The 11,330-nt window shown below is 43.8% G+C and overlaps 1 non-coding gene across 1 annotated transcript; it reads right to left on the bottom strand.

Moving 5' to 3' along the window:
* Window positions 1-3,488: 3,488 nt before the first annotated feature.
* trnai-uau (transfer RNA isoleucine (anticodon UAU)) lies at window positions 3,489-3,585 on the bottom strand. The gene is made up of 2 exons: window positions 3,547-3,585; window positions 3,489-3,524 (listed from the first exon to the last, which is right to left on the bottom strand). It is a non-coding gene; the product is annotated as a tRNA-Ile (tRNA).
* Between the last annotated feature and the right edge of the window lie 7,745 nt (window positions 3,586-11,330).

Genomic DNA, 11,330 nt, shown 5'->3' with positions numbered 1-11,330 from the left:
TTGATTACTCATTGAGTCAAGTGGCCCTTGGTTACACAAAGGGACATCGTCTTTCAAACTGCCTAGGCTCCATTTCAACTGAGCATCTCCTGCTGAAAAACACAGCATTGTGGACAGTAGGTAAACACAGGGCAAGCTCTACAACAATGACAGCCGTGACTATAATAGTCTGACGGGATCCATTATCTAGGATCTTGTATAAAGAATGGATTCTTAAGTAGTTAAAGCAGAGAACTTAATGTCTTTTCATAGAATAGAATCGTTACAGCAGAGAAGGAGGCCATTTGGCCCATCGAACCTGTGCCGGCTCTTTGCAATTCCCCCGCAGCCCTGCAAATCTTTGCTTCAAATATTTATTCAATTCCGTTTTGAAAGCCATGATTGAATCTGCTTTCCACCACTCTTTCAGGCAGCGCATTCCAGATCATAACTACGCTGCGTAAAAAACTTTTTCCTCGTGTCACCTTTTGTTCTTTTGCCAATCACCTTAAATCTGTGTCCTCTGGTTCTTGACCCTTCCGCCAATGGGAACAGTTTCTCTTTAAGTTTATCCAAACCCGTCATGATTTTGAACACTTCTATCAAATCTCATCTCAACCTTCCCTGCTACAAGGAGAACAACCCCAGCTTCTCCAGTTTATCCACGTAACTGAAGTCCCTCATCTCTAGAACCATTCTAGTAAATCTTTTCTGCACCCTCTCCAAGGCTTTCACGTCCTTCCTAAAGTGCGGTGCCCAGAATTAGAAACAATACTCCAGTTGTGGCCGAACCAATGTTTTATAAATATAACTTCCTTGCTTTTATACTCGATGCCTCTATAAAGCCCAGGATCCTGAATGCCTTTTTAATCACTTTCTCAACCTGTTCTGCCACCTTCAAAGATTTGTGCACATATACCCCCAGGTCTCTGTTCCTGCATCCCCTTTAGAATTGTACCATTTCATTTATATTACCTCTCCTCGTTCTTCCAGCTAAAATGTATCACTTTGCACTTCACTGCATTAAATTTCATGTTACATGTGTTCACTCATTCCACCAGCCTGTCAATATCCTCCACTTTGTTTACTACATTTCCGAGTTTTGTGTCATCTGCAAACTTTGAAATTTTTTTATTCATTCATGGGATGTGGGCGTCGCTGGCATAGCCAGTATTTATTGCCCATCCCTAATTGCCCTTGGGGAGCTGGTAGTGAGCCGCCTTCTTGAACCGCTGCACTCTGTGTGGTGATGTTGGTAGGGAGTTCCAGGATTTTGACCAAGCGACGATGAAGGAACGGCGACATATTTCCAAGTCGGGATGATGTGTGAAATGGAGGGGAACGTGCAGGTGGTGGTGTTCCCATGTGCCTGCTGCCCTTGTCCTTCTAGGTGGTAGAGGTCGTGAGTTTGGGAGGTGCTGTCGAAGAAGCCTTGGCATGTTGCTGTAGTGCATCCTGTGGATGGTACACACTGCAGCCACAGTGCACCGGTGGTGAAGGGAGTGAATGTTTAGGGTGGTGGATGGGGTGCCAATCAAGCGGGCTGCTTTGTCCTGGAATGTGTCGAGCTTCTTGAGTATTGTTGGAGCTGCACTCATCCAAGCAAGTGGAGGGTATTCCATCACACTTCTGACTTGTGATTGTAGATGGCGAAAATGCTTTGGGGAGTCAGGAGGTGAGTCACTCGCCGCAGAATACCCAGCCTCTGACCTGCTCTTGTAGCCACAGTATTTACATGGCTGGTCCAGTTAAGTTTCTGGTCAATGGTGACCCCCAGGATGTTGATGGTGGGGGATTCGGCGATGGTAATGCCGTTGAATGTCAAGGGGAGGTGGTTAGACTCTCTCTTGTTGGAGATGGTCATTGCCTGGCACTTATCTGGCACGAATGTTACTTGCCACTTATCAGCCCAAGCCTGGATGTTGTCCAGGTCTTGCTGCATGCGGGTTCGGACTGCTTCATTATTTGAGGGATTGCGAATGGAACTGAACACAGTGCAATCATCAGCGAACATCCCCATTTCTGACCTCATGATGACTCAGTGCTGCCTGGATTATGGGCTCAAGTCTCTAGAGTGGGGCTTGAGCCCACGACCTTCAGACTCACAAGCAAGAGTGCTACCAACTGAGCCAAGGCTGCCACTTTCTTCCAGTCAGTTGGGTAACAGTGCATTGGAAGGACAAAAGGTGAATTGAATGTGTCTCTAAGTTGGGTTAATTTTCCCCCGGTACACTGTGTACAAAATTGTAAACCCCATTAAAAATAACAGGTTCATGATTTTGTTAAATGTAGCACAGAAGGCGGCTTCTCGCGTAGTCAGTACAGAGTACAAGGAGACTTACCCTGATAACCCAAGTGCTTGAAGGTTACACTGGGTGATAATAGGAACATAGGAAGAGGAGTAGGCCATTCATCCCCTCGTGCCTGCTCCGCCATTTGATAAGATCATGGCTGATCTGTGATCTAACTCCATATACCTGCCTTTGGCCCATATCCCTTAATACCTTTGGTTGCCAAAAAGCTATCCATCTCAGATTTAAATTTCGCAATTGAGCTAGTATCAATTGCCGTTTGCGGAAGAGAGTTCCAAACTTCTACCACCCTTTGTGTGTAGAAATGTTTTCTAATCTTGCTCCTGAAAGGTCTGGCTCTAATTTTTAGACTGTGCCCCCTACTCCTAAAATCCCCAACCAGCGGAAATAGCTTCTCTCTATCCACCCTATCTGTTCCCCTTAATCTCTTATAAACTTCGATCAGATCACCCCTTAACCTTCTAAACTCGAGAGAATACAACCCCAATTTGTGTAATCTCTCCTCGTAACTTAACCCTTGAAGTCCTGGTAGCATTCTAGTAAACCTACGCTGCACTCCCTCCAAGGCCAATATGTCCTTCCGAAGGTGCGGTGCCCAGAACTGCTCACAGTACTCCAGGTGCGGTCTAACCAGGGTTTTGTATAGCTGCAGCATAACTTCTGCCCCCTTGTACTCCAGTCCTCTAGATATAAAGGCCAACATTCCATTTGCCTTCTTGATTATTTTCTGCACCTGTTCATGACACTTCAATGATCTATGTACCTGAACCCCTAGGTCCCTTTGGACATCCACTGTTTTTAACGTTTTACCATTTAGAAAGGACCCTGTTCTATCCTTTTTTGATCCAAAGTGGATGACCTCACATTTGTCTATATTGAATTCCATTTGCCACAATTTTGCCCATTCACCTAATCTATCAATATCGCTTTGTAATTTTATGTTTTCATCTACACTGCCACCAATCTTTGTGTCATCGACAAACTTAGATATGAGACTTTCTATGCCTTCATCTAAGTCGTTAATAAATATTGTGAATAATTGAGGCCCCAAGACAGATCCCTGCGGGACTCCACTAGTCACATCCTGCCAATGTGAGTACCTTCCCATTATCCCTACTCTCTGTCGCCTTTCGCTCAGCCAATTTCCTAACCAAGTCCGTACTTTTCCCTCAATTCCATGGGCTTCTAAGGTGGAATTGCTCCAGGTGAGGCTCGAACTCACAACCTCGGTATTTCTTGAGCCTGTATACTGTTATATAAGTACCGCGCGCTAACCGATTGCGCCACTGGAAGTAGTCCATTCCCCAGCACTGACATCTTTCACCTCAACGAGCACATTTACAGTGTTTCTCTGTCCTTTACACTCTGAACAGAAGAAAAATTGTGACGTGTTGGTATCTGTGCTTTTGTGTATCTTTTTTATTGTTTAAATTAAAACAACACAACTTGCATTTATATAGCACCTTTAACATAGTAAAACATCCCAAGGCACTTCAGAGGAGTGTTATTCATCAAAATTTGACACCGAGCTACATGAGATATTAGGACAAGTGACCAAAAGCTTGGTCAAAGAAGTAGGTTTTAAGGAGCGTGTTAAAAGGAGGAGGGAGAGGTAGAGAGGTGGAGAGGTTTGGGATGGAATTCCAGAACTTAGGGCCTAGGCAGCCGAAGACACGGCCGCCAATCGTGGAGCAATGAAAATCGGGGGTGCGCAAGAGGCCAGAATTGGAGGAACGCAGCGTTCTCGGAGGGTTGTAGGGCTGGAGAAGGTTTCAGAGATAGGGAGGGGCGAGGCCATGGAGGGATTTGAAAACAAGGATGAAAATTTTAAAATCGAGGCATTACCGAACCAGGAGCCAATGTAGGTCAGCAAGAACAGGGGTGATGGGTGAACGGGACTTGGTGCGAGTCAGGATATGGGCAGCAGAGTTTTGGATGAGCTCAAGTTCATGGAGAATTTATATACAAAAAAAAACAAACATGTCACCAAGATGGAAGGAAATGTCAATGGGACAAAAAAAAAATCCAGAAAAATTTGGAAGACAGTTAACGCCAATCTGTTACACTAGCTGTGACATGATTAGAATCTCCTTGTGTTCTTTTTTTTCCAGCTACAAAATAACTAAAGCCAATTTTAAATTCACATTTACTCTGTCTATCCAAAGGTATAAAGATACATGATCTCTATTTGAAGCAGGATGAAAGCTTTGCTGTTTTGATGGTATTAAGATAAGTGTTCCAAATGATCCACAAATTTCAGCTTTCAGTGTCTTAGCAAAGAAATTCAGGAATCTTAAACACTCTCTTGTAAAAGTTATTCCATTAAAATGGTGCTTTTGAAGCCCAGCTATAGATGTTCCATACTCCTGCAGATAAGAAGGTCTTAATAAATGTTGCCTGTAAGTTTTAATGCATCTCTGGGCTGCCCAAATATATTGCACGATGCTCTTATGAAGCATCCAATCTGTCCCCTGCTAGTCTTGAAGGATCAGGTATATTGCTCAGTACACCAGGCTTACTTACCTTCCACTGAATTTGCTAAATGTCAGTTGAGCACACTAGGAGTTCAAAACACCACCTGCAGATACTACTGAGTCCTCCCAAGCACAGCACTATTGTCCATCCTGCAGTGTTCCATCCTGGCTAGTTTTGTCTACAATACAATACAATACAACAGTTACTGCACTTTTAAGTGATTAATTGTATTTGAAGTGCTCAGAAGGCACTTTCTAAATGCATGTCTTTCTTCCAAGTCTTCAAACCACCACCCCCACCCCCACCCCCGGTGTTCTGAACTCTCATTGTAATACCAAACCTGGCATTACAAAAAGATTCTGACTCTCATCTCACCTGCTGTGCAAACTTCCTTTAGATATGTTAAAGATTGTCAGATGTATTCTCCACATAAATTACTTCCGAATGCTATCTATAGCCTCGCGAATGTGTTGGATTAATTTAACCATTCTCTCACATCGAGGAGCATTCCCACCACCACCCCCACCCCCAAACTTACATCACAGCATAGAGGACATATGGAGGGTGGCTCATTCCAGCATAGAAGTTAGAATATATTCTGGAATCAGTTTATTATTTATGGGTATGAAGGATAGACTTCTGATGGCAATTGTACCCTGGAAAGATAATAAAAGGACATATGGAGGGTGGCTCATTCAGCCTGTCACTGTAACTCCATAGGTCTAATGGTCTAAAGCCCAAACTGTTTCATCCACATCTGTTCTTGTTCTCCTTAGAGCAGAGACAGTTAAGGAGGGACCTAATAGAGGTATTCAAAATGAGGAGGGGTTTTGGGAAAGTGAACGGGGAGAAACCGTTTCCCCTGACGAGTGGGTCAGTAACCAGAGGTCATAGATTTAAAATAATTGCCAAAAGAACTAGAGGGAAAATGAGGAGAAATTTTCACATAAAGGGTCGCTAGGATCTGGAATGTACTACCTGAAAGGGTAGTGGAAGCAGATTCCATAGGAACTTTCAAAAGGCAATTGGACATTTACTTGAAGAGGACTAATTTGTAGGGTTATGGGGAAAAAGCTGGGGTGTGGGACTAAATTGGAATAGCTCTTTCAAACAGCCGGCACAGGCGCGACGGGCTGTATGGCCTCCTTCTGTGCTGAAAGATTCTAAGATGTGGAAGGTAGTGCTATGTCCTTCATTTCTTTCAGGACTGCACAGCATTAAGGAGCTTCTGGACCAAATTACTGTAGGCTTTACAAGGAATCAATGGTGACCTGTATTGTATTCAGCAGTTCATCTCTTGAGAAAGAGCTTGCATTGATATAGAACCTTATCAAATCTCTCAGAAGTGTGTCAAATCACTTTACTTACAATTAATTAATCTGAAGTTCAATGAGAGTTATGGAAGCAAACACAGCTGCTATTTGGCAAAGCCTCAAACATTAATGAGGAAAGAACAAGGACTTCAGGAAAATCACACAGCACAGGATTTGCCTATCGTGCATGTGCCAGCTCTTTGAAAGAGCTCTCCAAATAGTCCCCTTTCCTGCTCTTTCCCCATAGCCCTGCAATTTTTTTCCTTTTCCAAGTATATATCCAATTCTTTTTTGAAAGTTACGATTGAATCTGCTGCCACCGCCCTTTCAGGCAGTGCATTCCAGATCATTATAAATATGGGGAAAGGGCGGGAAAGTGGAGTTGAGGTAAAAATCAGATCAGCCATGATCTCATTAAATGGCGGAGCAGGCTCGAGGGGCCGAATGGCCTACTCCTGCTCCTATCTCCTTATGGTCTTATTACAACTCACTGCATAAAAAAAATCTCATCTCCCCACTGGTTCTTTTGCCAATTATCTTAAATCTGTGTCCTCTGGTTACCGACCGTTATAGAATCATAGCATGGTTACAGCACAGAAGGAGGTCATACGGCCCATCGAGCTTGTGCCTGTTCTTTGTAAGAGCAATCCAGTTAGTCCCATTCCCCCATTTTTTCCTCGTAGCCCTGCAAATTTTTTCCTTTCAAGTATTTATCAAATTCCTTTTTGAAAGCCACGACTGAATCTGCTTCCACTGCGCATTCAGGCAGCACATTCCAGATCATAATCACTAGCTGAGTAAAAAAGTTTTTCCTCATGACGCCTTTGGTTCTTTTGCCAATCACTTTAAATCTGTGTCTTTTGGTTCTTGACCCTTCAGCCAATGGGAACGGTTTCTCTTTATTTACTTTATCTAAACCCTTCATGATTTTGAACACTTCTATCAAATCTTCTCTTAAGCCTCTCTGCTCTAAGGAGAACAATCCCAGCCTCTCCAGTCTATCCACGTAACTGAAGTCGCTCATCCCTGGAACCATTCTAGTAAATCTTTTCTGCACCCTCTCTAAGGCCTTCACATTCTTCCTAAAGTGCAGTGCCCAGAATTGGACACAATACTCCAGTTGTGGCCGAACCAATGTTTTATAAAGGTTCATCATAACCACCTTGCTTTTGTACTTCATGCCTTTATTTATAAAGCCCAGGATCCCGTTTGCTTTTTTAACCGCTATCTCAACCTGTCCTGCCACCTTCAAAGGTTTGTGCACATATACCCCCAGGTCTCTATGTTCTTGCACCCCCTTTAGAATTGTACCATTTAGTTTATATTGCCCTCATTCTTCCTGCCAAAATGTATCACTTTGCACTTCTCTGCGTTAAATTTCATCTGCCATGTGTCCGCCCGTTCCACCAGTCTTTCTATATCCTCTTGAAGTCTATTACTATCCTCCTCACTGTTCACTACACTTCCAAGCTTCGTGTCATCTGCAAATTTTGAAATTGTGCCCTGCACACCCAAATTATTAATATATATCAAAAAAAGCAGTGGTCCTAGAACCGACCCCTGGGGAACACCACCGTATACCTTCCTCCAGTCCGAGAAACAACCATTCACCACTACTCTCTGTTTCCTGTCACTTCGCTAATTTCGTATCCATGTTGCCACTGCCCCTTTTATTCCATGGGCTTCAATTTTGCTGACAAGCCTATTATGCGGCACTTTATCGAACGCCTTTTGAAAGTCCATGTACACATCAACCACATTGCCCTCATCAAACCTCTCTGTTACCTCATCAAGAAACTCAATCAAGTTAGTTAAACACGATTTGCCTTTAACAAAGGCTTTCCTTTATTAATCTACACTTGTCCAAGTGACTATTAATTTTGTCCCAGATTATCGTTTCTAAAAGCTTCCCCACCACTGAGGTTAAACTGTGATTCTAAACAGCCTTCTCAACTTGTCCTGCCACCTTCAAAGATTTGTGGATGTAAACCTCCAGGTCTCTCTGATCCTGCACCCCCTTTAAAATTGTGCTGTTTAGTTTATATTTCTTCTCCTCATTCTTCCTTCCAAAACGCATCACATCTTTGAATAATTGCATTAACATCTATTTGAACTACCAAAACAGGCAGGCAGGACCTTGTGTTAAAATCTCAATTGAATGATTACACCTCAAAAAATGCAGCACTCACTCAGTCCCTCACTGAACTTTCACCCTAGCTTACTTGCTCAGGGCCTTTACTGCGGCTTGGGCCCACAGTCTTCTAGTTCACAAAGCGTGCCACCAATTGAACCAAGCTAACTCTACAAGAGACCAGCTTGCACAAACTGGCCTTACCTTTGCTTGTGTATTCTGCTGGTTGCGCTGCTCCCAGTAATACAAATTGTGGCAAATGTCTGAGGACGGTTTCAGGTCTGTGGTGTATTACCAACGAGAGATGTACTGACTACCCAGTGATGAAAATTCTGTCTTTGTGTCAAATGTCTGAATCAGTGAATTTTGAGGCTTTGATCATTACCATGTCAGTGGTTGGGGAATGGGCTAAAGCCCACCCATTAATGTGTAAATAATCTATTATTATGTGTCTCTAAAATTTCTAGGTAGCTGTTGACCATATTTAAATGATGGTCTCCAGTTTCTTCTTCTCCCCTAACTGATTTCCCCCTTTTTAAAAACTAGCATTAGGCAAATTCCCCATATAACCTGTGGAGGCAACCTCTCGTAACCAACCTTCCCTACTTTCAAAGTTTTTCATCTCCATCCTGCTCGTCTCCTTAAATAATCCAAACCACAACAAAAACACTAACCAATCTCAGGATGATTTCTGAATGCCTATTCTCTCCAATCCTCATTTTGCCCTTTGTGACCGAGCTTCTTTCTGATTTTTTTTTCCTCAGTGCTTCTCTTAGCAGTGCATTCGCACTACGAGTTTAGCATTGGTGCTGAACAGTTTCAGCTTTGCATCAACGCTAAACTTTGTAGAGCATGAATCGGCTGTCCTGAACTGACTCAGGTGCAAATTGGACTAAGACTCCCTCCTCTGGGATCTCACTCCTCGTTGCTCCACTGTCAGGTCAGGTCAGGCCCCGACTCTGGTTTCAGGCTGCATTTACACTGTAACTCAGTGCTTCCCACCAATGCCAAGTTATAGTGTGACTGTGCCCTTATATTGCTACTTGAATTGGTTTTCTGTGCCATAATATAACCTCCATAACACCTTAAGCAATACTCTGCTATTCTTGTACATGCATTGTTCAATATAAGGCAGTCATAAAAATAAGATCACAAAATAATTATGGATGAGGAAGCCCAATCGACCCATTTTAACTCATCCACCTAAAAAAATCCCTACAGTATCAGCATCTTTCTCTTAAATAATTCTAAGATTTCATTGTCTACTACCCTCTATTCAAAGTTTCAGTCACCTTTTGTGCAAATAAGAATTTCCTATACAGTGCTCTGGTCAGAACGTACTGTTAAAAGAAAAAAGTTTCAGGGCTATAGGGAAAGACCAGGGGAGTGGGACTAATTGGATAGCTCTTTCAAACAACCTGTCTTGTAAGGGACCCTGCCAGAAACAGACATTGGAAGGATATGCTGATGGGGTTAGATGAAGTAGGGTGGGAGAAGGTTCGTGTGGACTACAAACTCCGGCACAGACCAGTTGGGCCGAACGGCCCATTTCTTTTTTTTTATTCGTTCATGGGATGTGGGCGTCGCTGGTGAGGCGAGCATTTATTGCCCATTCCTAATTGCCCTCGAGAAGGTGGTGGTGAGCCGCCTTCTTGAACCGCTACAGTCCGTGTGGTGAAGGTTCTCCCACAATGCTGTTCGGAAGGGAGTTCCAGGATTTTGACCCAGCGACGATGAAGGAACGGCGATATATTTCCAAGTCGGGATAGTGTGTGACTTGGAGGGGAATGTGCAGGTGGTGTTGTTCCCACGCGCCTGCCGCCCTTGTCCTTCTAGGTGGTAGAGGTCGCAGGTTTGGGAGGTGCTGTCGAAGAAGCCTTGGCTGTGGATGGTACACACTGCAGCCACAGTGCGCCGGTGGTGAAGGGAGTGAATGTTTAGGGTGGTGAATGGGGTGCCAATCAAGCGGGCTGCTTTGTCCTGGATGGTGTCGAGCTTCTTGAGTGTTGTTGGAGCTGCACTCATCCAGGCAAGTGGAGAGTATTCCATCACACTCCTGACTTGTGCCTTGTAAATGGTGGAAAGGATTTGGGGAGTCAGGAGGTGAGTCACTCGCCGCAGAATACCCAGCCTCTGACCTGCTCTTGTAGCCACAGTATTTATATGGCTGGTCCAGTTAAGTTTCTGGTCAATGGCGACCCCCAGGATGTTGATGATGGGGGATTCGGCGATGGTAATGCCGTTGAATGTCAAGGGGAGGTGGTTAGACTCTCTCTTGTTGGAGATGGTCATTGCCTGGCACTTGTCTGGCGTGAATATTACTTGCCACTTATCAGCCCAAGCCTGGATGTTGTCCAGGTCTTGCTGCATGCGGGCACGGACTGCTTCATTATCTGAGGGGTTGCGAATGGAACTGAACACAGTGCAATCATCAGCGAACATCCCCATTTCTGTGCTGTAAATCCTATGTAACTCTATGTAAAACCCAAGTGACAATTTTTTTGGGGGGGATGTGTCCTGTGGAAATTCAATTCTGAAATAAATAAATACATTTGAAGATACTAAAATTTGGTCCAAACCCTTCCCATTTATTAATCATAACATTTGTTGATTTGACAATTGTTAAAATATATTTTAAGAAAACATTTCCCCAGTTTTACTGTAAAATGCTCAAACTGTCCCAAAAAATAAATGTGATGTGGAGATGCCGGTGATGGACTGGGGTTGACAATTGTAAACAATTTTACAACACCAAGTTATAGTCCAGCAATTTTATTTTAAATTCACAAGCTTTCGGAATAAAGCAACAGCTCGTTCAAAGAGCCAGCACGGGCACGATGGGCCAAATGGCCTCCTTCTGTGCTGTATCGTTTTATGAATGCTGTTACCCCAAATAAAAAATGTTTTTTCTTACATTTTCCAACCTATTGAATTTAATTCTTCGACTCGCCTCTTGGCAATGAAATGCTCCCCTTCTAATGCCTGGTTTGGTTTTAGTTGCCTTGGCTCGGCTGAGGCAGGTGTCCAGCTCTCAGGTGTGTTATCCGCCTGCAGGGTGTGCCGAAGTTCAGCACGTCACTCCCGGCTCTCCTCTCCTCTCCATATCCGCCACCACATCAC

The sequence above is a fragment of the Heptranchias perlo genome, chromosome 2 (genome assembly GCF_035084215.1).
Source record: "Heptranchias perlo isolate sHepPer1 chromosome 2, sHepPer1.hap1, whole genome shotgun sequence".
Taxonomy (NCBI): Eukaryota; Metazoa; Chordata; class Chondrichthyes; order Hexanchiformes; family Hexanchidae; genus Heptranchias; species Heptranchias perlo.
Note: the sequence above shows the minus strand (reverse complement) of the source record. Positions and strands in the feature narration are given on the sequence as shown.